Raw genomic sequence first — 26,772 nt, 5'->3', positions numbered from 1 at the left:
TCTCTCTCTCTCTCTCTCTCTCTCTCTCTCTCTCTCTCTCTCTCTCTCTTTTTCAGGAATCCCTACCCATTTGGCTCGAATTTCAGGCGGTCAATAATAAATTTGACACTATTAGCTACTTAGCGCACCGGCTTAATTAGTCAATAATGATATTCCCGGAGTGGCGAAATTTGGACATCCCCCACCACCAAAATATGACATCAACGGGAGAGGGTGGAGAAGGAGGGTTGTTGATTTTCCACGGCAGTTGGATACCATTATCCAGCCGTTGAGAGAGAGAGAGAGAGAGAGAGAGAGAGAGAGAGAGAGAGAGAGAGCCAGGGAAGTGTACATAGGGGTGGATGTCTGGTGTTCTTTCCGTCGAAAATAGCCGTAAATTGGCGTAAATTGACTGGTCCCCCAAAAGGATGCTACATTGCAGGCTCTCCTTGCTCGACGAGTTGGCAAAGATGTTAAGTGTATTTGATATGGTAAAGTCGTGCGGTAGTATTTGAGTTACTTAAGTTACTTATAACATTCTAGTTTTGTACATAATAATATGTTGGGAAATTCCTTTTAAGTCGCTCTTTTTTTTAGTAGTATGGTATTATTTAAGTTACTTATAACTTTCCTGTAGTGTACACATTGTCTCAAAATTTCTTTAAGTTACTGTTTTTTGTAGATTATTGTATATTGATATTTTCTTTAGTCTTTTAAGCAGTTTTTTTTCCCCCTTCTCTCATAAGGTATGTGTATATATGGTCCAGTATTCAGTTTATGTCCCAGTATATCATTAATGCCCGATGGTATTCAGCCCTTTTATATGGTATTCAGCCCTCTTTATGCTCTATAATATCTAATGCACGGAAATACCTTCCAATTCTCTGCTATGGGTATTTTCGTAGCATTGAACCCTAAGTATGTGATACTCTTCCATGGGTATGGCCCACAGTAAGTATTCTGTATCGATGATACTCAATATTCTCCCAAGCATATGGTCTAAGAATGTGCTTGGGATGTATTCTGAAGCCATTCGTCCATCGTTTGTGAGGTTCTGGTCGTCTGTCATGGGCATGAAGTTCCCTACGTGTGTATGTGTGTGTGTTTCTAGGAGCTTGCGTCTTGTGTCGCACAAGGTATTGTCGTGCTTGCCCCTGTAAACACACCTCAATATTGATCACGATCGAACATCTGTTTGACTCCAGTGATGCTGTGTGGTGGGGTGGGTGGTTTGCATGGGTCCGTCCGCGCAAAGTAACCTCAGCTGGCGACGCTGATCCGTGAGACGTCTTGCCTTCTGGTGTACCGTCTTGTGCCGACGTGGCGGTGATGTGGAAGGGAAGTGCGTCCCACGATCGGAGGGCCCGGGCCCCCCCAAGGGTGTCTCTTCCCGTCCACAGGTATTGATCGAGTTGACGTCAGAGTTCGGATAGTTATGTAACCGTCTGCTTCCGACACCTGTGTGAGCGACTTGACCATCATCGTGAAGCCGGAGTCGATCTCCTGGGCATCGCAGAGCGAAAAAGGGAGGAAGGTCCTTTGTGGCGGGTTCGTTCATGTCAATCCGTTATGTCTCGGTTTTGTGTGTGTGACATGCCCACCTGCCCACATGTGTGACATTCCCACCTGCCCACATGTGTGACATGCCCACCTGCCCACATGTGTGACATTCCCACCTGCCCACATGTGTGACATGCCCACCTGCCCACATGTGTGACATTCCCACCTGCCCACATGTGTGACATTCCCACCTGCCCACATGTGTGACATTCCCACCTGCCCACATGTGTGACATTCCCACCTGCCCACATGTGTGACATTCCCACCTGCCCATATGTGTGACATTCCCACCTGCCCACATGTGTGACATTCCCACCTGCCCACACGTGTCACAACAGCTGTTACAGAAGGGTCTTAGAACTTTTAGTAAGTTGAAAAGTCGATATTAAGATACTCTATTGCCTTGTAGAAGATCCTTTACTTTGCGATATTCGATGTATTCACTTAACCAGTAAATACTGTGATTGTCAATATTTGTAAGCGTGATACATTTTCGTATAATAACGTAGGACATAAAGGAGATTGTATTTTGATTTATTGATATGAATTTTGATGTACTGAATCATCAGTTCATCACACAGTCTACCCTATCTTCTTATACGGTAATTACCCCTTAATTATATGTTTCGATAGTTTAGGTAACAATACTATTTAGATCTCCATAGATGTTGTAGACTTTGATCGTAGGTATGTGATGTGTACGAGTTCAAATATGAATAACAAAGACACTGGACTGTGGTAAGATAAGGTTCCATCTCGGCACTTTAAGACTCGGTCATGTATTCGTGACAGTCGAAGTCCAGACACACACACACTTTACTATTACGTATGTTGACGGCACATCTCCCAAGTACCTACCTCACCCTCCGGAACTCCCATACAAACCCTTATGGCTGGACCGCACTGCCAAGCGAGTTGCTTCCAGTCAGTCATGCCCCACCACCTCACACACTGCCTCACTCTACTACCTCAGCCTCCCTCCTCCTCTTCCTCCTCCTCAAAGTTGTTGAAAGTCCACCAGGCTTCTGGGCGTCACTCTGGACGGTAAACGAAGCTGGAAAGAACACATCAGCACCATCGTGAGATTCTACCCGCTTTGGTCTCTACGTTTTCTGTTGATTGAAGTTACTCCTCCCACACACCTAAAATGCCCTCCCAAAAATACCATGTGGACGACTTTCATTCTTCCCAAACTGTGCTTCCCCTTTCTGGTCTTCCACCCTATCCACTACACGAGCAGTTCGGGAAGAGGCTAGTGTTCCACCAACCCCGCTACCGTCACATCTTGCCCACATGAGATCCCTCGCCCTCGAGCAGCAGTTCGGCACCAAAAATCATAAATGAATCGATCGCGAATTTATTCTGCAGACTGGGACGAGGGCTGTCCCATCCCGGCTGTTATGATCATCATCATCATCGGTCGTCAGTCAGTCGGTCAACGACGCAGGGCATTTGTGTGGTCAACACAGACCCACATAGACCCACTGCAAGGTCCAAGCGAGATGGTGTGGCCTTAGCATTACCGTAAAAAGATGCGTTCCTCTTAGAATTAGTAGAATTAAAGGATAACAAAGGAAATACTCTCCCTTTCTTTTCTCTCTCTCTCTCTCTCTCTCTCTCTCTCTCTCTCTCTCTCTCTCTCTCTCTCTCTCTCTCAATACACAAATAGTAATTACCGATACTTACGTTCACACACAGTGCCACCATAATGTACGTACATTTAGACGTATTGTGAAGAGATTTTTTTATGGGATCTTTCCACAAATGAAGCCTATAGTAGTTGAGTAAAATTTCAAGTTTCCACAGAATTCAGCACAAATCTTCCCTTTACTTGTGATCAAACAAAGAAGATTTGAAGAGTTAATATTCGTCAAACTTCCACACTTCCATTTAAGTGGTTAGAGTTGGATAGTTAGTTACAAGCTTCCCGTTTTCTGCGTATCCTTTTACCATTGCTTATTTCCAGTTCCCATAAAATCTTAGTAGTTCTTTGTAATCAGTCGAATATCATAGAAGGAAATAATAAAAAAATGAAATGAAAGATTTTGCTATATATTTTTTGTTTTGCTTCAAAAGATTCAATTTGAATCTGTTTTCTTTAATATTGTTTCCTTTTCTTTGTCTCTTTTCAGAAAATTCTCCCAAGCCACGATCAATTATAATATAGCCTCGGAATTCTGTCGACCGTAGATCTTCGTATAATTTTTTTTGTGGCGTGTGTGATACGAACGACGGTGAACACGAGGCGACTGGTATCTTATCGTCAGCTATACCAAGTTTTGCTATAAACTCCCGAGACTTAAGGCGTCTGCCTAATATATTGCCAGGGAGGACTTTGGTCGCTGATAACAGCCGTGGTAAGTGATTATATCCTCACTTTCTCACACAAGTAGCGAATACACTTGCTGGCGCACACCATCCTATACACACCCCCATTGTTGTTGGCCATGAGAGACGCTATAGGAAGTCCAAGCTCTGTAGAAATGGGTGCCCTTATGTATATATATATATATATATATATATATATATATATATATATATAGCTCTCGTCTTGGCTTTGTACCCGCTAAGAGATCTTCGTGACTTACTGCGTGGTTCGTATTTTTAGACTGTTATATTCATTATGAGTCCCTCTTTCTCGACAGCTCTCTCCCACCCACCACCACCACCTCTCTTATTTTTCGCCGTATTGAAGGGAGAGGGAGGGTGGGAGGGGAAAAAAAAAAAACATATATACGATCCGTGGAAGGTAACAAATAAGTTTCCCTCGCAAAGCTGGCAAGTCCCATTTTCTGTTAAGGTTTGTGAGAGCGGCGGTAATAATAGTGACGGGCCGGATCACGAGGTATTGAACTTAAGGCGGCTGATGGAATCTTAATTAAGCTGTATGAATATGCATGTTTCTGCCCGCGTGAGGCGCCTCCGGCCTTCGTCAGGGGAATCTTGGTGTGTGTGTGTGGGGGAAGGAGGTGGTGGGGAAGGAAGGCAGGCGGGTGGGGGGGAAGCAGGAGCAGCAGCAGCCTCCTCCTCCTCCTCCTCCACGCCCTCTCTCTCTCTCTCTCTCTCTCTCTCTCTCTCTCTCTCTCTCTCTCTCTCTCTCTCTCTCTCTCTGTACGGAATTACACGACGCCTCCGAAGGAAAAAAAGAAAATGGTACATTTCCTCAGGCATTTGGGGATGGAGTGGCGTAGGTAGGATTACTTACTCCTCCTCCTCCTCCTCCTCCTCCTCCTCCTTCATCTGCGTACGCTACCAAGTAACCCTGAGCCTCTCCTCCCCAAGCAAGCCACGGGCAGAGGAGGGAGGGGAGGAGAGGAAGGTTCGTGGCGTTGTTGCAGTAGACAGTTCGAGAAGCAATTCCGAAAGTGACGAAGACGAGTGAAAAACACGATCACAATAGGCTAGGTTGTGGCGTAATGAAGCGTTCGCCAAATGTGGGGAAATTGAAAACCTCCCCGAGAATTTTTACACGCAATTCTTCAAACTTGGCGGAAGGTGCCGAGGGGAGAATATTAATTAATGCCTAAGAAAATGAAATAGAAAAGAGCCGAATACAATTCTTGGGAGGGATAAAGGGTGATTGGACGGTGGAGTGAGGGAGGGGGGAATGGATGGATGGATTGAGGGAGGTGGGGAGGTGGTGGTGGTGGTAGGGAGAGGAGAGAGGGAGGAGAAGAGATGAGGCAGGAGAGTGTTTGGGGGGGAAAGACAATGGCGAGTGTTTAAACAAATTGTATCGAAATCCGCCACAGCAATTAGATACAAGGAACCGTAAAGGCTGGAGGAGAGTTGGAGAGGGAGGGAGGGAGGTGGTTGTAGTAGGGGAGTGTGTTGGAGGGTGAGGAGGAGTGGGGTTAGGGTGAGAGACAGGTCCTCGGGGTTGAGAGATGATGTATGGAATGAGGCTTAAGTCTGACGTTAGAATGGTGAGGGACGCGCTGGGCTAACAGGATGCACAGAAGAGCATAAGAGACAAGGTGAGCACGTCGGAACAAGACATTGGACGTACAGAAAACAAAGGCAACGTTGTCACTTGTCTTCAGTTTTCGCTGTATGTGGATGAGGTGAAGATAGAGCAGTCCGAAGTCTCGTTCCCCAACCCGTCTCCATTCACCTCCGGCACCAACAGCCGGCAGAAAGAAAATATCAAAAAAAGAATGGGAGAAAGACTTTGCATGCACTGGTGAAGTTAGCCTATATGGAAGTGAAAAGGATAGAACGGAAGGGATACCCTACTGTAAGTAAAAACCCTGAGAGGCCCTGCATTGGCGAAGTACGCCTGCATGGACGTAAATAGGATGGAACGTAAGGGAAACCCTATTGGAAGTAAAACCTTGAGAAGCCTTTACTCCTACCCTTTGCTGCTTTTGAGGAATGGGATCCGTCAGGGTTTGAGAGTCATACTGTAGGTTGAGAGGTAAGGTTGAGATTGATGGAGGGGTAGTGGTTGGGAGATAAAAAAAAGATGGGAAGGGGTTGATAGATGGGAGTAAAAGGGATGGAAGAATGAACTAAGAGTAATTTTTGAGGCAAGGGCTTTGGGTTTTGAAGTTGACCAAATGGGGAATAGAGATAATGTGATGAGACGGAGAAATTAGGAGGAGCCTGGGAGACATAGAGTGAGGTAGCTCTGAGGCAGGGAAGGAGATTGGAAACAGAGTTAAGGTTTCAAGAGCTCAGGGGAGATGACTTTACCAAACATAGTTACACACACACACACACGTTTTATCGATGTGCTGATAAATCTTTATGGAAGGTTGATGCGAGGTTATATGATTTCACGATTTTGAAATTTAGTGAAGATGAATACTTTGTTTACGAACCTACCTCAGAATACCTGTTTGGAGATTTTGCCAAGAATGCCATTGCAGGGGAAGCGCGCGAAGGGAGATTGGCTTTTTGGGGTAATTGAGAAATGGGAGACTAATGGATGACATGTTTGGCGGATCGTAAGAAGAATGGACGAGACTGGAAGTTGTTGTGAGGGGGGGGGGGGGGGAGGACGCGAGATGGCGAGGACGGTGAAGTGGGTGAGAGAGGATGAGACACTGAGAGACGGGATTTGGAAATCGGATGAAGGGGGGATCAGTGATGAGACTTTGGGGGGGTGTGGTTTTGGGGAGTTAGATAAGGGGTTTGAGAAGGAGGATGTAGAGTTGAATAGTTGGCGAAGCTAAAGAAAGAGTGGGGTTAAAAGGCTTGAGATGTAGGGTGAGGTTTTAGTAATGGGTTAAGGGGGGTTTTCAAGTTACTTTAGGGGTTTTGGTGTTGAGGTTCGGGGTTGAACACAGAGGGGCTGTTGCTGAGAGATAACACGAGAGGTTGAGATGTATGAGACTGAGAGATGATTTAAGATGTAACAGATATTTAAAGATAAGATAAAGACTTAAAAGGTTTGATGGGGACGTAGAAGTGAGATAAGGTATTCTTAAAGAAAGGCGAGACTTGATAGAGACAGACAGACTGTTAGATTAGACTGGGGATGAATCGTGAGATGGCGCATTAGGTGGAAAGAGAAGGAAGTATGGAGACTGAAGTAGTAAATTGAACGATGGATTGAGGGGCTAAATAATATAGTTCAGGCTATGAGAGATGGCATGGAGGATCTCTCTCTCTCTCTCTCTCTCTCTCTCTCTCTCTCTCTCTCTCTCTCTCTCTCTCTCTCTCTCTCATATACTACCTATCTGATCTTAGAAAACGTTTATTCATCACAAAAGTAAAAAGTACCAACCCTCGTTACACTCACGGGTCGGCCAATGAGGGCCATGTCTCCAGCCATGAACATTCCTGGGTTAACTCGAACCAAGTTATGAGCTGTCGATTGGCTGGCTGGACGACCTCTCACACCTGTCATGTACTTTCCCATGTATCTACCAGCCGAGGGAAGGATGAACAGCCGGGTGAACTGTGCAGCCAGTCTACCCATCCAGGGGATCGAACCCCAACCAGTGCAGTGAAGCTAAACCAGAAGACCTAACCAGCTAGTCGCCTGAAGTGTTTCTTTATCAGAGAGAAATATTTTGAGAAAAAAAAAAGATGCGTTTAGAACTTTGTGTGTCATATTGCTTCGTTCGTGTTTACCAGTTGTAATGAATATGGAAGCGTAAACATTAATGAGGTCATTTTTATTTACATCCCAAACAATATGACTGTGGGTGTATTACTCGCCTCCTGTGTTTGTTCTTCCTGCAGTGTTTGCGCGTTTGTCTGTATATCTGTTCCTTTGGCAACACCACTTGTGAGTCGTGATTAGATTCATCTCTTTTTTTTTTTTTTTTTTTATCTCTCTCTCTCTCTTCCTGAACTTGGCCCTTTCATCATTGTACTAGTATTAGTAGTATCGGCAGCAAAAGTAGAAGTATTAGTAGTAGTAGTAGTAGTAGTAGTAGAGATATTCAGTTTCTAATTACATTTCTGTTTTGCAGATGTGGCGTCAAGAAGAAACGACTAATGGCCATATTTGCAACCAGATGCAGTCCCCAGCCGTCATTTACTTCATGGCGAAGCCAGAGGCTCACCATCCACGGCCAGAGATGACCGCACGGTGGACCACAGTCACTTGATGTACCCTGGGGTTCTTCGAAGTTCGACCATCTGTTCCGAGCGCTACCTCGCTAAGGCGGGAAATGGCAGACAAGGTATGTAAGAAAGATTATTATTGTATTATTATTATTATTTATTATTATTATCATTATTATTATTATTATTATTATTATTATTATTATTATTATCATTATCATCAATATTGCCTTCAGTGTTTTATTCATTTCTGTTTCTTAAGAAAGATATTTATATAAAATCACACACACACACACACACACACACACACACACACACACACACACACACACACACACACACACACACGGAAGCACAAACAACGCAATCAAACACACAGAAGTCTGCCCTCTTTTATACAGAAAATATATATATATATATATACAAACCATTTTCTTGACAATTGATTACTGTAATAGCCACTGTGTCCAGATTCTGACAAGGTGGTGAGGATGAGTGCTTAGAGGTGTGTGTGTGTGTGTGTGTTGGGTGGGTGTGGGGTGGGAATGGTTTATACATCAAAATTTGTGATGGATCCCCCCCAGCTCACCAAACACACTTTTATCTTCTCGAGCATTCCCTCTGGTTAGCCCTGTCATTCACTTCAAAATCGAGTCAAGTCAGTTATTGTTACAAGATCAGTTTGAACACGCATGTTTGTCTCGCTGTTCCCACACCATTTGCGGATCAGCCTTCGTGGATTTATGGGCTGGGAGGGAATTGATGGCACGTTTCGTTTCTGCTTTTGTACTTTTAAAGTAGTGGTGGTGGCGTGATGAGGAAGAATATTTGATCATCTGGACACCATGTGGTTAAGTTGGCCTTCAGCGTCATCAAAAACCCATCAATTTTCCAGTTGTGGACGTGGTGATTGTGGTGTGGTGGTGTGGGGATCCAGCAGAAGACGTGGTGTAGTGTATGGGTTCCAGCAGAAGACGTGGTGTGGGACTGTGGTCCAGAAGATGACGTGGTGTGGGAATGGGGTCCAGCAGATGACATGGTGTGTAGGGGGCCCAGCAGAAGACGTGGTGTTGGACTGTGGTCCAGCAGATGACGTGGTGTGGGAATGGGGTCCAGCTGCTGACGTGGTATGGGGTATGGGGTCCAGCAGAAGACGCGGTGGTGATTGTGGTGAGGGGTTCTGTGGTCAAGCTGAGGCTGTAGTAATGATAGTGTGGAACTTGAGTCTTGAAAGCTAAAGCTGGTGGAAATGTCATGCTGTTGCCCTACTCTCCTGCATCAACACCACCCTCCTCCTTCCTGCTGCTTGAAACCCCCCCTTTAAACCTCCTCTGCCTTGATCTTCGTGTGTCCTTATTCCCCCTTGAAGAAGGCGAGGGCTGTGGCCTTGCCAGTAGTACCCTTTTTGCCTATAGCCTTGCTTGGCAGTACTGCCCATCAGGTCTTTAGAAAGAATTAGCCTTGCTTGGCAGTACTGTACAATCTCTCGCTGCCCATCAGGACTTTAGAAAGAATACGAGGGAGGTAGTACGAAATCCTCCAGCCATCTGTCTGTACTTGTCTTTATTTCACCCGCGTATTGTCTGCTGAAGTGACGCTCTGTCGCGGAAACATTCAATTTTTTTCAATCCTTATTTACTCATTTGTTGTGCGTGGGGTTTCGTAACCAGGTAGGAACGTACAGTTCAGTAAGGGTTCTCCATTGTGATACGTAATGTCTCTAAAGTCGACAGAAGGGCTATGACTTGAGTAGGTGGTTTGATAGATAGATAGAGAATGGATTTACAGCTATCATTGCAATTAGTGTCGGGAGCATACGTCCCTTTGACTGCACTGTAAGCAGAGGTCACTCTCCTTTGCCACACAGTTTTCAGTATGATACTGGCAATACACGTGAGCCTTTGTGTTTTGAAGTTCTGTCTTCCGCATCGATGTTCTCTTGTTTTATGGTATTTATAAGACCAGTCCTTCAGCTGTGTTGTGGTACTCAGGTATGCCCCTGATCCTCGCTTGTTTTACGACCGTGAACTGAACTTTATTTATGGTAATCTAATTCTGCTTACTGACCTTTAACTGTCATCAATTAGATTCCTTTCCAATCCCTTGGAGTGGATCAGGCACTACATACAGCCTCCCAAAGCACTTATACTCATCCTCTACTCTATAATCTGATCGTTTCTCATACGATCCGATTCCCTTTTTTATTTCGTGATTATTTTATGATGTCTGTATATTGTGGTATCTATTCATGCCCTCTCTGGTACACACTTCCTTTACGACCCGTCTTAAATCATACTACTCTCTCGCATTTAGCTTTTATGTCTGTCCTTAATGGAAGATAATGTGCCGTCAAATCACAGTCTGTGACAGTCGCATGTCGTGTGTCATTTGGCCACCTGGCAACATTATTATTTATTAATTCAGCTCGTTCAGAAAATAAAGGGTCGCTGATCCATCAAACACTAAACCTGAGTCAGAGGTGAATATCATATGCTGTTTATATATATATATATATATATATATATATATATATATATATATATATATATATATTCTTTTCTTTCTCTTTCAAACTATTCGCCATTTCCCGCGTTAGCGAGGTAGCGTTAAGAACAGAGGACTGGGCCTTAGAGGGAATATCCTCACCTGGCCCCCTTTCCTGTTCCTTCTTTTGGAAAATTAAAAAAAAAAACGAGAGGGGAGGATTTCCAGCCACCCGCTCCCTCCCCTTTTAGTCGCCTTCTACGACACGCAGGGAATACGTGGGAAGTATTCTTTCTCCCCTATCCCCAGGGATATATATATATATATATATATATATATATATATATATATATATATATATATACGTGGGAAGTAGTCTTTCTCCCCTATCCCCATGGATAATATATATATATATCCCTGGGGATAGGGGAGACCGAATACTTCCACGTATTCCCTGCGTGTCGTAGAAGGCGACTAAAAGGGAAAGGAGCGGGGGGCTGGAAATCCTCCCCTCTCGTTTTTAGTTTTCCTAACGAAGGAACAGAGGAGGGAGCCAAGTGAGGATATTCCCTCAAGGACTCAGTCCTCTGTTCTTAACGCTACCTTGCTGACGCGAGAAATGGTGAATAGTATGAAAAAAAAGATATATATATATATATATATATATATATATATATATATATATATGCACCTATAGGAGGAAGCAAGCGAGAGAGAGAGAACATTAAGGGATAAAACAGTTATGGTATAGCAGTCAGGAGGAGATTAATCACAGCCATCGTGGCTGGGGCAGATGGCTGGGCGAGGCGGGGCAAGAAACGGTGGCGGGCGGAGGGGAGCGGCGAGCGAGGAGGCACTTGTTGTTGTAAGTTCTGAGGCAGGCGGGGGTGGGTTCCTTCGTCGTGTTGGGCGACGGAGGCGCCTCGGGCCAACATGGCTCTTAAGATGCGGGAATAATCTGCATTTTAGTTTATGATGGATCCGAAGCTAAGTTTCCGTGCGGGAGAAGAGAAGGAGGAGGTAGGATGAGGAGGGAAGAAGGAGGAGGGGGGCATGCTGCTATTTTCGCTCTGATTTTGACTGATGAGAAGAGGGTTGCGCTGATGTGAATATAATGATGGGCAGTGTCTCGGCGAACCTACAATATTTATATCGTATTCTGGACCCGATATATTTTTTTTTTCCCTGATGTATAAACACAAATCTATAATGGATGAGAGAATTTTCAACTGGGGAGTTAATGATACAGTCAGTGTCCCGGCGAATCTACCATGTTTATTGCGTATTCTGGACCCGATATATTATTTCTTTCTTTCCTTGATGTATAAACACAAATCTATAATGGATGAGAGATTTTCGACTGGGAGTATTATTTGGTCCGGGGGGAAAAATATTGATGCGGGGGAAGGAAGGAAGGAAGGGGAAAAAAATTTATACCCGCATTAGCCAAAGCTTGTCAGGTTGGAGTGTATGTATTTCACCACCGTTGATGATTTGAGAACCATTGAAAGTACTTAACTAGTAGTTAAGGTACTTAGCCCCGTCCCACCCCACAAATTCCCGCCCCCCCCCCTTTTTTCCCCTCTTTTCCCCTTTTTTCCCTTACTGGTAATGATAATGATATCATTTCAATATCCATTTTTTTTATCTCATTTCATCTTTCTCTGGACATTTCCTCTTAATTCTATGCTTCATATTTTCTATCTCTTCTCTTCTTTACTCGTATTCTTCGTAGTATATTTTGTTCCCCCCTTTTCATTGCATTATTTCCACTCAGTTTACGTGTCGTGTTCTCTTTTTCCCCTTGTGTATCAGCTCTTCATTAACATCAGGTCGATTTTCGCATTTCTGTGTTGTGGCCCCCCCAGAGAACCACAGCGCTTCAGTACAAAATCTTATTAAATTGATTTCCTCTAAAGTCTTGGTAATTTTTAATGCCGATCCTGCGTCTGATACGACCTATAGAGGGTAATTTGCCTTCCCTGTACTGTCTGATGTAGCCGGAGAAGAGGGAGAGCAGAGGTAGGGAAAAATAGGGAGAAATATCTTCGTATAGTGAACCCAGATTGTGAGCCCCACATTATTGTAGACTGTGATGCAGTCAGTCGCGCCACCTCGCCTCCTCCTCCTCCCCCACCTCCCAAAAAGAGACTCCTTCAGTTTCGTTCCGATCAGAATGGGCTAACGTTAGGTCGTATTTAGCTAAGTAGGTCGTGGCGTTGGTGTTAGCTAAACTCGCCTAAGCTAACGCTGCCTCTCTCTCTCTCTCTCTCTCTCTCTCTCTCTCTCTCTCTCTCTCTCTCTCTCTCTCTCTCTCTCTCTCTCTCATCCTGTTTACTCTGTACGTCATGCCCTTAAATCCCTTCGTGTCCATTTTCTTTCTTTTTTTTCTTCCTCATTCGTAGCCGCTCATCACCCCCCCCCCCAAACCCCCAATTTCTTTTTCGACGGCAGCGTCCACGCTTTCCTGCCTGCCTGCCTTTTCAACACACAGGCTGCTCAACACACCACCTCACTTCTTCATTCTCTTTGTCCCCCCCACCTTCACACCACCTTACCCCCCATCGCAACCCACCTCAACCCCACCCCACCCTTCACACAACACCACCCCCCTTCTCCCTCCCTTCCCTTTATCCTTCCCTTCTCGTACCCACATCACCTATGATTTATCTCGTCTTTCCCTAGTTCACCTTCACACCGGTGCCCCCTCCACCTGTCGTTGCCAGCCCCTTACCTCCTCTGTGACCACATCTCGAAATGCCTCTCCAACAGCTGTCCTTTTTCCTTCTTATTATATTATTGAGTGTTTGGACCACGATCGTCTTTTGTCACTGTATTCCATATTTCGTTCGTGTGTTTTCGTATTTCTCTCTCTCTCTCTCTCTCTCTCTCTCTCTCTCTCTCTCTCTCTCTCTCTCTCTCTCTCTCCTTATTCATTGCTTGCTATTTGATTTTTCAGATGGATAGTTGCAGTTCTTCACTGCATCGTCACGTCGGAATGAATACGTCATGCAAATAAGTCATTTTACTACGCATTTACGTCATGCAAATATGTTATTTTAGCACGCGTTTACGTCATGCAAATACGTCATTATAGTGCGCGTTTATGTCATGCAAATGCGTCATTTAAGTACACGTTTACGTCATGCAAATGCGTCATTTAAGTTTGCTTTTACGTCATGCAGAAACCTCATTTTAGTACGCGTTTACGTCATGCAAGTACGTCATTAGAGTACGCATTTACGTCATACAAATACGTCGTTTTAGCACGCGTTTACGTCATGCAAATACGTCATTTAAGTACGCGTTTACGTCATGCAAATACGTTAAGTACGCATTTACGTCATACAAATACGTCGTTTTAGCACGCGTTTACGTCATGCAAATACGTCATTTAAGTACGCGTTGACGTCATACAAATACGTCGTTTTAGCACGCGTTTACGTCATGCAAATACGTCATTTAAGTAGGCGTTTACGTCATGCAAATACGTCGTTTTAGTACACATTTACGTCAAGTCGCAAAGGACAGCAGCGAGCCACGGACGCGGGCTAAGCGAATCACGAACCCCCCTCCCCCACTATTGTCACCTCATACTGTACACTTTACATCAGGCAGGTCAACATGAAGTGATTTGAAGTGGATGGCACTTCAACACGGACGAGACATGGCACGTTACGTCATCACAGACACAGCACGTCATCACAGACACAGCACGTCACCACAGACAAAGCACGTCACTGCATGCACAGCACGTCATCACAGACACACGTCAGTACGTGCACATCAACTACATACGCAGCACGTCACTACAGACACACGTCATAGGCACAGCACGTCATTACAGAAACACGTCGCCACAGACGCACCACGTCATTACAGAAACACGTCACCACAGACACACCACGTCATTACAGAAACACGTCACCACAGACACCACGTCATCACAGACACAGCAAGTCATCACGGATCTATCATCTCAACCTAGGATCACATAGCGAAGTCATCTCTAAGATCACATAACGAAGTCATCAGTCTCTAGGATCACTTAACGAAGTCATCTCTAAGATCACATAACGAAGTCATCTCTAAGATCACGTAAGTCATCTCTGAGATCACATAACGATGTCATCTCTCTCTAAGGTCGCAGTACGAAGCAATAGACAATCCGGGTCTCAGAAGTTGTTAAAACCTACACTTTTTTATTCCGATACACAAGCAGGATATAATGTGTGCGCTCCGATGAAAATAACCGGGTCACATATTGTCACAGCGGAGTAAGGAGGGAGGGAGTAGGCAAGCGTAGGTAGGGAGGGAGGGAGGTAGGCAAGCATAGGTAGGGAGGGAGGAACGTAGGCAAGCATAGGTAGTGGGGGAGGGAGGTAGGCAAGCATAGGTAGGGAGGGAGGGAGGTAGGCAAGCGTAGGGAGGGAGGGAGGCACGTAGGCAAGCATATGTAGGGAGGGAGGGAGGTAGGCAAGCGTAGGGAGGGAGGGAGGCACGTAGGCAAGCATATGTAGGGAGGGAGGAACGTAGGCAAGCATAGGTAGGGAGGGAGGTAGGTAGGCAAGCGTAGGTAGGTAGGGGGGTAAGATGGTAGCCTGACATGACCTATGAGGGCCCCCACCGCCCCCACCCCCCCTCCCACTCCCCCTCCCACTTCCCCCCTTCCCATTAACCCCCCCTTGCCTCTCCTGCTCTTAACGTATCTCCTTTCAACACCCTTTTAACATTTCTCATAGTTACCTCCCTCAAACACCTTCTTTATGGGCGTACGGGAATTATACACCCTTATTCTTTTAATGCGTCTTCCTGCATATATATATATATATATATATATATATATATATATATATATATATATATATATATATATTTTTTTTTTTTTTTTTTTTTTTTTTTTTTTTTTCATACTATTCGCCATCTCCCGCGTTAGCAAGGTAGCGTTAAGACCAGAGGACTGAGCCTTTTAGGGAATATCCTCACTTGGCCCCCTCCTCTATTCCTTCATTAGGAAAACTAAAAAAGAGAGGGGAGGATTTCCAGCCCCCCGCTCCCTTCCCTTTTAGTCGCCTTCTACGACACGCAGGGAATACGTGGGAAGCATTCTTTCTCCCCTATCCCCAGGGATATATATATATATATATATATATATATATATATATATATATATAGATAGATAGATAGATAGATATTCATACATATTCGCCATTTCCCGCGTCAGCGAGATAGCGTTAAGAAGAGAGGACTGAGCATTATAGGTAATATCCTCACTTGGCCCCCTTCTCTGTTCCTTCTTTTGGAAAATCAAAAATGGGAGGGGAGGATTTCCAGCCCCCCGCTCCCTCCCCTTTTAGTCGCCTTCTACGACACGCAGGGAATACGTGGGAAGTATTCTTTCTCCCCTATCCCCAGGGATAATATATATATATATATATATATATATATATATATATATATATATATATATATATATATATATATATATATATGCGATTTCTCAGCTAAGTAGGACTGAGGGTGGTCTACCACCTCCTTATATCATTATATATAATATTTTTTGTCCTTCAGGCAACGTACACACACACACACACACACACACACACACACACACACACACACACACACACACACAGCGTGCATCAAGAGAGGGTTGTCAAGCGCTTCACATGGTGTAGTAACTTGGGTGGTGGCCCGCCACACACCACCTTCCCCACCTCTCACTTAGTGTGGGCCTCTCTCTCTCTCTCTCTCTCTCTCTCTCTCTCTCTGTCTCTCTCTCTCTCTCTCTCTCTCTCTCTCTCTCTCTCTCTCTCTCTCTCTCTCTCTCAGGTCTTAAGCTGTGTGCCGCCCCGCGCCCTCCCCTTGCCCCCAACCCACCCATCCCTCCTCCTCCTTTGCCCTGTCCTGCTTCCTCTCTCCCCCCCTTCCTCCTCCTCCTCTACCCCACCAGTAGTCTCCCCCCTCCCCCCCACCCCCCCATGCGTGTCGCTGGATGCTAATGAGTTGGTCTGAAAAGGATCCAATTTGTGATTCTTTGGAAGACGTATGAATATGCGTCAAGCGATGTCCCCTAAGTGCAAAATATTTTTCATTCTTGTTTGTTTCTCGTTTGATTCTTCATAAATAATTAGCGGCATTGCTTAGAGACCCTTCGTGTTTTCCAGAAGTCTCCGCTTGCTTTTTTTTTTATATCATTTCTCCTTTTTTTTTTTTTTTTTTTCTTTTTGGTTTGTCCCAAGGAAGCGCCCGATTTCCAGAGAAGTTCGTTGTCCTCTTCGTCGTCTTCGTCGCCCCGCCCGACGCCACCGTCCGCTTCTCCTTCCTCCGTCGGGTTCTTACGGGGCATCGACGAAGAAGAAACCAGTACCCTCCTCCTCCTCCTCCTCGTCCTCCTCCACTTCGTCGTCGTCGTCGTCGTCCACTGGGTAGAATGGTCTGCAGGACGAGCCTTCATCTCATCACCCGTCGTCGTAATCATGTGCATCATCATGATGAAGAGAAGGCGGCGTCATGCGCGCGTCGAGGCGTCGTTAATTGGAAAGTCGCCTTAATTCCTCCTTTTCCAGGCGCGGAACTCCAGGCGACACATGTCTGGAACAAGCTGGTGAGCGATACTTTGTCACACGGGATCGCCAAGGCTCATATTTCCCTCAATAGCAAAATGACAGAACAAACATGGTACATATTTCACAAGCTTTTCTCCCATTGAAAAGATGTTTCTAACTCAATCAAAAGCAGTTTGTGTATCCAGTCATTCAGTCGGGGGGCCCCCTGTTGGCCCAAGTGTATCGCGGGGACGACGGGTTAATCTCGACCTTACCCCGGGAGACCCTTGGGGTCGTGGTGAGGCAGGTGGGGGCCATAAGGTATTGGTCCTTACGGCGGCCTTTCAATACGGTAGGAATAATGCCCACGGGCTAAGCAGCAAGCGCTGAATAGGTGGTAGCAAGTGGGGGTGAGATTTTTTGGAATACCACTGTCGTATTTTTGTTTCGTTTCCGACGAAGACTTCAGCCCTCTCTCAGCTCTCTCTCTCTCTCACACACTCTTCCTTTCTCTCTCCCTCCCTCCCAATCTCTCTCTCTCTCTCTCTCTCTCTCTCTCTCTCTCTCTCTCTCTCTCTCTCTCTCTCTCTCCACCCGCAGATATGGCTCTTAAATTGATGTCGATCCTTGATGCTAGAGGGGGAAGGAAAAAAAAAAAATGAAAAAGAAAAAGGTTGGGTTGTTGATTTCCCACCTTAACGCCAACGGGAGAAAGGTATGTAATTAATTTAGGGAGCTGGTGGCGACTTTCGAGTCTCCGGGAGGTAGGTCTTCTCTCTCTCTCTCTCTCTCTCTCTCTCTCTCTCTCTCTCTCTCTCTCTCTCTCTCTCTCTCTTTAGGGACGGAGGGGGCCTGGCCTGGCCTGGCTTCAGGAGACTGGTGGAACTTATCATGCCTCACGCAACACCCGACATTCAAAAGGAAGATTTCAAGACTGGCACTGTGAATAGCCTGGGAAAAGAAAGGATCTGCCTAATTATATAAACAGTTTATCCAGGGCGTATCAATTTCTCTCTATAGTAGCCCGGGCCGCCAGGAAGCCCCCGGAGGAGGGTGGAGCTGAGGGGGGGGGAGACAGGAAAGGGGAGAGAGGGAGAGAGAATAGAGGAGGAGATGATGAAGAGGAGGTAGAGCCAGAGGAGGGAGGGAGAGCAAAACAGGGGAATGGAGTGCTGTAAAGTGAAGAGGCTTGGACTTGGAGGGAGAGGGGATATGTGAGGGAGGGAGGAGAGAGGGAGGTGCGTGGTGTGAGAGCAAGGGGAACCAGGGGAATGCCCTGAGGAACAGCTTTCCAAGGGGAAGAGGTGGCAGTCAAGGGGAAAGGAGAAAGGCGTGTGAACGTGTTTTTAGGGAGGGGAGTGGAGGGTTGGGTGTAGGGTATGTAGAGAGTGAGGGAAGGAAGTGGAGGGGGATGTCTTAACTTGAGATGAGGACATGAATGAGTAAAAAAAAGAGGGAGAGGAAGAAATGGAAAAAGAGAAATAGGGAATTGGAAAAGGTTATGAGAAAATTTCATATGGATATGAGGAGAGATAAGTAAGAAAAGAGACGGAACAACTAGAAGATGATGAGAAGTGGGAAATACATCGTGATTGTAGACTGCAAAGCAGTAAAACGGGAATAATTAGGAAATGGAAGGTAGACGAGGGATAGTTAGGAAATGGAAGGTAGACGAGGGATAGTTAGGAAATGGAAGGTAGACGAGGGATAATGAGGAAACAGAAAGTAGACGTAGCCTAGTAATTGAAAATGAATGAATACAGGATACTTAATAGAATAACACTTGTTTCGTGTATGTGTCTGGACGAATGACAATTTTCATAAAGTGACACCAATTTCTTATGACACTTCCGTTGACGCTCGTCACTAAGGCCACAATCGTGCTTTATGCTTGTACCTGTTGACCCTAATGGTTTATGCTCATTACCCTTGACACTGGACACACTTCCATGACAATCCTCGTACTTGACTCATGTTACAGTTGTCATTAGCTTCCCGTGACGTATATGACACTTTACATTCTCTCTCTCTCTCTCTCTCTCTCTCTCTCTCTCTCTCTCTCTCTCTCTCTCTCTCTCTCCCACCCATGACTGGTCATGCATTACCTTTGACCCACACGACACCTTAACTATGTAACCCCTAATCAACCATAATACCTCACGTAGTCTTTTGGCTAGGCTGGGTGCCATAGGCTAGTGGATCGCTCATCGCTTGTCATACTCATTATGACTAATGGCAGCTACAGCAGAGTGATGTCTTAATGATAAAAGTTGTCTTGCTCTGTGGTGCATTGGTCATGGCTGAGGGTGAGGATGGAGTGGTTCAGACCCATCGTAAATGCTACGAGCGATCAGTCCGGTCGGCAATAGATGACACTGTGGCACTAGGATGTTGTCGAGGGGAATGGTACCAGGTACAATTTCTTTCCCTTGGGTGGCAAAAGGTGACCTCCAGTTCATGTAGTTATGTTGCCGTTGAGTCTGGGATGACCCCAGAACAAGGTCTTAGGTTGGCAGGTAACCCCCCACAATACGTGCTCAGATAACCCCAGATCAAAGTCTTATGTTCCCTATAAGTCTTAGGTAACCCCCCAGAATACGTTCTTAGATAACCCCAGATCAGAGTCTTATGTTCCCTATAAGTCATAGGTAACTCCCCAGGACAAGGTCTTATATTACCTATTAACCCCAGGTTAAAGTCTTTAAGGCTACCTGTAAGTCTCGAGTCACCCCAGATCAGTCTTATGTGCTTTGATAAGCCTCAGACATTACCAAGAATTTCGTCTCACACTTGTGGTAAAGATGTGAACGCTCTGTGCAACCTATGTTCACGATCACTTCCCTCTCGAGATTCGCTGCCTGGGTTACTAAACGAGGTTGAAACGAGCGTCGTTGAACTGATGTGCTTGCTTGGCCTCATCTCGATCGCCGTTGCGCTCGTATTAAACGTCCGAGCGTTTCCCCGCTTTCTGGAATTGGTTCGCTCCATCCACACCTGTACCGGAAGGCCCACTGCTGTGTGGGTGTGAGGAAGTGGCTGAGAGAGCTGCCATTGCTAACGGCTGGGGACATGTCGGTGTCAGGGGCGCTCCAGAACTGTCTCGTTGAGGACCTAATATCTCCGAAGGAGACCACCATCCATCCTTCCCCTAATACTGACTGCAGCGCACCCCTTCAAGGCTGTAGGAGCCCTAGGATGGAATACGGCGTCCTCGGGTTATACGGTGAGAGAGAGAGAGAGAGAGAGAGAGAGAGAGAGAGAGAGAGAGAGAGAGAGAGAGAGAGAGAGAGTCAGCCAGGGGCGGCGATATCATGAGCAGACGCATCAACTACGTGGCTCCTTTACCAGTTGGCTTCGCGTAATGGTTCCCCCACTGCGTAAAAAAAAGGAAAAGAAGATCGACCACTTTGGGAAAACTGTCCTTAAGGCCTCCCGAACTGGCAAGAATACGCTGCCACTCATTCCCCATATACCCCCACACACACACCCCCACACACACCCCCTCACACACCCCCACCTAGACAACACACACGCACGCACGCGCGCGAGCGCGACAGACGAACTGTTGAGAAATATTTCATAAGCAGTTGTGTTTGGCCAACGACTCTTGTTTGCCCTACGGCAGATGTTCGCTTATCGAGACCCGCCCTTTCTTAGGTCGCCTCTCTCAGGGGGGAGGTGGGGAAGGAGGAGGAGGAGGAGGAAGGTGGGGGACGTGGTGGTTGGGGAGGGGGGTTTACACCACCCACCCCTCCCTCCGCCCCCTCCCTCTCTCTCTCTCTCCCCTGACGAAATTTCATGATGTTTTCCAGCTGTGTTCCTGTTACGAGTTCAGATCTTGTATTCACTTGTATCCGCAAGATATGATATCTAACTTTGATATCCGCAAGATATCATATCTAACTTTGATATCCGCAAGATATCATATCTAACTTTGATATCCACAAGATATAATATCTAACTTTGATATCCACAAGATATAATATCTAACTTTGATATCCACAAGATATAATATCTAACTTTGATATCCACAAGATATGATATCTGACTTTGATATCCACAAGATATGATATCTTTATATAAACATTCGCCCGTGATCTTCAACAGTCGTAATATGTCTTGACTCGTGTGTCTTTCACATGAGATTGATATATATTGGGAAATCAAATTCCAAAACTTCCTCATTGCACGAAAAATTTAGGTTAATACGTGGTGGGGAGTTTATGCATGGTGGGGAGTTGATACATAGTGGGGAGATAATACATAGTGGGGAGATAATACATGGTGGGGAGATAATACATGGTGGGGAGGTTGTACATGGTGGGGAGTTTATACATGGTGGGGAGTTTGTACATGGTGGGGAGTTAATACATGGTTGGGAGGTTGTACATGGTGGGGAGTTTATACATGGTGGGGAGTTCATGCATGATGGGGAGATCGTGCATGGTGCGGAGTTCATGCATGGTGGGGAGTTCATACATGTTGGGGAGTTCATGAATGGTGGGGAGATCGTGCATGTTGGGGAGTTCATACATGGTGGGGAGTTCATGAATGGTGGGGAGATCGTGCATGTTGGGGAGTTCATACATGGTGGGGAGTTCATGAATGGTGGGGAGATCGTGCATGTTGGTGAGTTCATACATGGTGGGGAGTTCATGAATGGTGGGGAGATCCTGTAAGTGAGAACGGATCATAGAGTTGAACACACTTTCCCATCTCGCAGATCCCAAGGCTCGAACCAGGGACACTCACAGCCACCACCACCACCACCACGACATCCCCCAACACCACCACCACAATCGTCACCACAACTACCAACCACCACCCCTCCTCTACTACCACCATCCTCACAACCACCATCGGACCACCGTCCAAAATAGCAAAACACCCCCTACGGGACTAAACCTCCCCCCGCCCCGCCCCCCTTCCATCCCCCCCCCCCCCCTGGTGGTGGTGGTGGTGGGTTGGGGTGGTGGTGGTGGGTTGGGGTGGGTGGGGCCCTTGTGGTGGTGGGTGGGGCGGGGCTGGAACAAATACTGGTGTTCGAAGCTTCACGTCTTTCAATATGGAGGCAAAACTTGGCGCGGGTTTGGGAGGGTCGAATGGTGTACATAGCCTCCACTCCGCTTACTATCCCCGCCCGTCGTGTTCACCAACTACCCCAACCGTCCCCTGCCTCCTGGATAGCTTGCCGGTGATTGGTACGCTAATTCCAATCACCTAACCATCGTCAGAGCTGTTATTCATCGAGTTATTTATCGCGGTCGAGGGCTGGCTATTAAGCGATCTGCCCTTTCGCTTGCCACTAGTTCAAGATGTGGGGTAAATATCCGACGTAAGTTTAAGGAGGGGGGGATGCGGTGGGGTCAATATCGTGATGCTCTGCCGACCCCCTCCCCCAACTCGGCCGAAGATCCCATACACAGCGTAGGGCCACTTGGCCCTTACCTACCCGCCGGCGACGGAGATCCGTTCGACCCTGAAGGCTTGAATTGGGCCGGATCGTCGAGAAACAAACGCAAGAAGTTGTTTGAATCAAAGGGAAACAAGCGTACAACAAGTCACCGATTACCGTGGGTCTCCCAGGGGGATTATTCAATCTAGGGGAAAATAAAAGCGCCATAGTTCCTGCCGGCGGTCTGCCCGCCCGGTGAAGGGTTGGTTCAGCCTCCTTCACCTGATGGTCTCTCCTGATGAAAGATACACTCGCGAAATCGCGGGCGTGGCCGGGGGCGGGGCGGTAGTGGCCGGGGCGGGTAGGTGAGAGAGAGAGAGAGGGGGAAAAAAAAAGTGTTTGGAGATGCATTGGTCTCTAGCGGCCCCTTGTGGCCAGAAGCACCTTCTTCTTAGTGTGTTATTCACCAGGCAATGGGGAGGAGGAGGAGGTGGTGTTGGTGCAGTAGGAGGAGGAGGAGGAGGAGGAAGGTGAAGGAAGAGGAGATGAGCGGTGGTGGTGGTGGTGTTGGAGGGGGGCGGGGAGGAAAGGAAGGATGATGTGTAGGGATGGGCGTAGCTACTGCCGTCTCCCTCCTCCCCCACACCACCACCTACCATGGCTAGCTCCCTTTTGTCTGCCCAACGCACCCCACATTTAAGACAATGCATCTAAGAATAACTACCATTTTCTTAACCATTGTTAGTAACAGTCAGCAACGAAGGGTTTTTTTTTTTAAGGGGACGTGGAGTGTATGTTTGTCTTGCGTTGGCACCAGGTTCCCGTGCCTGCTAAACAAACTGCTGGTTTGGATCAACAGTGGCCATCAGAACCATGTAGAACTTCATGTAGTGATCTATCGTTCTTTGTGTCGAAGTGCTTCTTCAGGCATGGCCCCCAGAACTCCTTATCGAGGTAAAACGTTGGGGTAACCAAAATAAAATGTTGAACAGAGAAGAAAAAGAAGATCTTAAGAATGATGTTAGGATGCACCTGAGAAGGGATAGAGAGTTCTCTAAGACTTGGTGGTGGTAGGAAAGAAACAGACTGTCATAAGGGCTCGCCCTCTAGTTTGCTAGCGACAGCAATGACCTTATGATGACGCTGTGCCTCACCAAGCAGTCTGTGTTCGTACGTTATGTATTCACGTACAACTTGTATATCCTCTGGTGTCTGTACGTTTTTTTTTTTATTATTATTTTACGTATTCTCGTACTACATCGATTTCCTCAGGTGGGCTACAATATGGTTGTTGTGTAACCTGCTATACATATATATGTGTGTGTATGTGTAGCGTAGACACCGCACCATCATGCCTTGAAGGAGGTCACTGGGGACCTGCTTCTTTCACTCTTTCATTACCTTGGATTACCTTCTCCCTAGTAGATTTTTCCCTTCGTTGTGGCCAATAACGGAGAATAAGTCGATTCCACTCAACACTCTCTCTCTTTAAGACAAATCCATTTAGTGAATAATTTGGAATTTTTCTGGGTCATACTCAAGGGTCGTCTTTCACCGTTTCAAGGACCAGTAGTACGAAATACTGACGTCATACAGGTGGTTCACTTGTAACAAGTCTAACCGTTTTGAACCCCCAACTGCTACTTTTAGTCAAGAATTTCAAGGACATATGTTGACAATGTCTCCCAATCAATTTAAACTATTCGCCATTTCCCGTGTTAGCGAGGTAGCGTTAAGAACAGAGGAGTGGGCCTTTGTGGAATATCATCACCTGGCCCAACTCTGTTCCTTCTTTTGGAAAAGAAAAAAAAACGAGAGGGGAGGATTTCCAGCCACCCGCTCCCTTCCCTTTTAGTCGCCTTCTACGACACGCAGGGAATACGTGGGAAGTATTCTTTCTCCCCTATCCCCAGGGATATATATATATATATATATATATATATATATATATATATATATATATATATATATATATATATATATCCCTAGGGATAAGGGAGAAAGAATACTGCTCACGTATTCCGTGTGTTTCGTAGCGGGCGACTTAGAGGGGCGGAAGCGGATGGTTGTCAGTCCTCCCTTCCTGTATTACTTTCCCAAAGAAGGAACACAGTAAGGAGCCAAGCGAGGAATTTTCCCTCTAAGGCTCTGTCGTCTTTTCTCGACGTTACCTCGCTTAAGGTGGAAATGGCGAGCACGTATGGAAAAAAAAAGTATATGATACGCTTGATGCCAGACTCGAACGCACAGGACCTCCATTCGGTGAGTCGCTTGTTTACCAAATAGCGTCCTGCCTACGTCTCTTCGTTGTCTATCAACTTGACTGTTATATTTCTTTCTTGTATCTCCCCTGACGATATGATTATTACACGAAAGTGCACTTGGGAACTTATCGCGTTTCATTTTCCCATGGACTCTTAGGAATAATATATATATATATATATATATATATATATATATATATATATATATATGCGACGAAGTAGCAGCAGGGTAAAGCAGCATCCAATGTCTTGGTAACCGGTTGGAGGAAGTTATGATTTTAATTTTTCTCGCAAATTCCTCGTGTTTTGTGATGCCAAGGTGCCCCCGCTGAGCGGCAAATGCCTCCTTGTAGTCCAATCCGCCACTACTTTTCCCTCCCTATTCAAAATTCTCTGGAATTATTCTTTTTTTTTGTTTATTTCTTTCCCTCCCTCCCCCAGTAACAACACCCCAGGTATATGTATGTATATATATATATATATATATATATATATATATATATATATATATATATATATATATATATATATATATATATAAATCTCGACGAAGAGGTAAATTTTAAGAATTAGGAGAATTGGAACCACCACAAGCCAGCCTGCCTGCCTGCCTTCCCTTTCTTTCCCTTCCCTTCCCTTCCCTCCCCTTCCCTCCCCTCCCAAGAAGCATAGAAGCCGCGTCTGAATAAACGTCTGGGACTCTGGACAATGAACGAACGTTGCCTTAACACCAGTCCATCCGGCACTGCAACACGAGCTGTGCTGCTGGGAAATATATATATATATATATATATATATATATATATATATATATATATATATATATATATATATATATATATATTCTTTTTCTTTCAAACTATTCGCCATTTCCCGCGTTAGCGAGGTAGCGATCAGAACAGAGAACGGGGCCTCTGAGGGAATATCCTCACCTGGCCCCCTTCTCTGTTCCTTCTTTTGGAAAGTTAAAAAAATAAAGAGAGAGGGGAGGATTCCAGCCACCCGCTCCCTCCCCCTTTTAGTCGCCTTCCACGACACGCAGGGAATACGTGGAGAGATGGCGCTGAAATTCATATCATATTTCCAACGGTGTTTTAAAAAAGGAGGTGAAGATCAGTTAAATGGTAGCTCGCTAGTCCTGGGCTAAAAGTCTGCCCGAACTCCGTTTCCCCTTACGTCTTCCTGTCTAGCAATCCCGGGAAAGGAAGATAAGAGAAAGTATCCATTCATATATGTATGTACGTATATAATAACGGATAGAGGGCACTGGACGCGCGATTCCATAAGATGTAACTTCACAGATTCCACAGTAGCGTAGGCGATTCGAATCCTGCTGTCGAAGCAAAGATATATATGTATATATGATCCTCGTTTGTTTTTAAAGGCACACGAGAAAGTTGAATTAGAAAAGCCGACCGTAGTCGAACGTAACATTTCAGCGAGGGGGGGTTGTTAAGGAGTCGAGGTGATTCAATCGGGGGGGTGGGGGGGCCGACCCAAAACAGAAAATATCGGCTCCCTTAATGCACAAATGCAATTACACACTTCATCTTCCGAACGGGCTCTCTCTCTCTCTCTCTCTCTCTCTCTCTCTCTCTCTCTCTCTCTCTCTCTCTCTCTCTCTCTCTCTCCCAATCCCAGCGTGGAATTGAGATTGAACGAATTTCATTACACATGAAAGAAATGTTATTTTAGTCCACTATGTAATGATGACAGGCACTGGAGAGAGAGAGAAAAAAAGGAATATTTATACCAGAGATTCAAGGCTGTAATACATATACTAAAATAAGTATATATACGAAAGGTTCAAGGCTGTAATACATATACTAAAGTATATATACGAAAGGTTCAAGGCTGTAATACATATACTAAAATAAGTATATATACGAAAGGTTCAAGGCTGTAATACATATACCAACACTAATTTTTTTTCTTCTTTTTTCTTGGCAAATATATTGCATACGACTTAAGGGTCCAAACCATAAAGACACGTGTGTGTGTGTGTGTGTGTGTGTGTGTGTGT

The 26,772-nt window shown here is 45.7% G+C and overlaps 1 protein-coding gene across 2 annotated transcripts in view; it reads left to right on the top strand.

Annotated features, from left to right (window-relative positions):
• LOC139756391 (uncharacterized) overlaps positions 1-26,772 on the top strand; it is a 437,124-nt gene that overhangs the window by 76,051 nt on the left and 334,301 nt on the right. For both annotated transcript variants that reach the window (XM_071675795.1, XM_071675793.1), the window contains exons 2-3: positions 3,672-3,896; positions 7,965-8,177. The gene's annotated coding sequence lies outside the window, so the exon portion shown is untranslated. The remainder of the gene's footprint in view (positions 1-3,671; positions 3,897-7,964; positions 8,178-26,772) is intronic.

This window comes from Panulirus ornatus, chromosome 21 (genome assembly GCF_036320965.1).
Source record: "Panulirus ornatus isolate Po-2019 chromosome 21, ASM3632096v1, whole genome shotgun sequence".
NCBI lineage: Eukaryota > Metazoa > Arthropoda > Malacostraca > Decapoda > Palinuridae > Panulirus > Panulirus ornatus.
The sequence above is the reverse complement of the archived record's forward strand: the minus strand, read 5'-3'. Positions and strand labels throughout refer to the sequence as shown.